The following is a 1,114-nucleotide window of genomic DNA, read 5'->3' as shown; positions in this document are numbered from 1 at the left end:
CCGGGATTATTACTACGACAAACCCGTGCACTTGCGGGATATACGCAAGGGGACCTTGTCAAGTTTTTGGCTCCGTTGCCGGGTAGTAGGCATTTAGAGATACTTTGCACTTTGTTTTCTTAGCTATTTCACCATACATTCTATTTCATATCTTCTTATTCTATCACGGTTCTGATTTTTTTTTCTTTTTGGGTGCTGCTCTAGGTTGTGACCCGAGGGAATCCCTCAATATTGATTGAAGGAGATCCTGAGCTTGAACGTACATTTAGAAGAAACGGGAAAGAGCCTGTGTAAGAACAGTCTAATTTAGCTGATTTGGAAGTGGAAGAATATGAAAACATTGTAGAACAGACTGAGCAATGGCGAACATTATCTGATTATGCTAGACCTTCAGTGTTGGGGACACAATCGAGTATTGTGCGTCCCCCGATTACACCTCAGAACTTTGAGTTGAAGCCGGCATTCATCCACATGTTGCAGCAATCCGCACAGTTCAACGGTTTGGCCGATGAGTATCCAAACAGTCATATAGAGAGTTTTCTCGAGGTGTGTTATATGCTGAAGATAAACGGAGTGACGGATGATGCCATCAAGTTGAGATCCTTCCCATTTTCCCTAAAGGGGAGAGCGAAGCAGTGGCTACACTCATTACCTAGAGCATCGATCACCACATAGGAGGAGATGGTAGAAGCTTTTCTTGCCAGTTATTTCCCTCCCAGAAAATCTGCAAAGCTTAGGAATGAGATATTATCCTTTGTTCAGTTAGAATTGGAGTCTCTAATTGAGACATGGGAAAGGTTCAAGGAACTCCTGAGAAAGTGCCCGCAACAAGGATTTCCAGAGTGGATGATTGTTCAGACCTTTTACAAGGGTTTGAATCCGAGTACAAGGCAACTCTTGGATACGGTAGCAGGAGGTACCTTAAGTAGCAAGACCCCAGGTGAGGCCCGTCAATTAATTGAGGAAATGGGGTTAAACAGCTATCAATGGAATGCTAGGGAGAAGAAAAAAATGTCCCGGTCTCCATGAAATAGATGCGGTAACTTCATTGGCGGCTCAAGTGGAAAATTTGAGTAAGAAGTTAGATCTTCTAACTTCAAACAGAGTGGCGGCC

General features: G+C 43.5%; 1 non-coding gene across 1 annotated transcript; it reads right to left on the bottom strand.

Moving 5' to 3' along the window:
* Positions 1 to 729: 729 nt before the first annotated feature.
* LOC120264088 lies at positions 730 to 836 on the bottom strand. The gene has a single exon (XR_005537267.1). It is a non-coding gene; the product is annotated as a small nucleolar RNA R71 (small nucleolar RNA).
* Positions 837 to 1,114: the final 278 nt, after the last annotated feature.

Source organism: Dioscorea cayenensis, chromosome 6 (genome assembly GCF_009730915.1).
Source record: "Dioscorea cayenensis subsp. rotundata cultivar TDr96_F1 chromosome 6, TDr96_F1_v2_PseudoChromosome.rev07_lg8_w22 25.fasta, whole genome shotgun sequence".
Lineage (NCBI taxonomy): Eukaryota > Viridiplantae > Streptophyta > Magnoliopsida > Dioscoreales > Dioscoreaceae > Dioscorea > Dioscorea cayenensis.
Note: the sequence above shows the minus strand (reverse complement) of the source record. Positions and strands in the feature narration are given on the sequence as shown.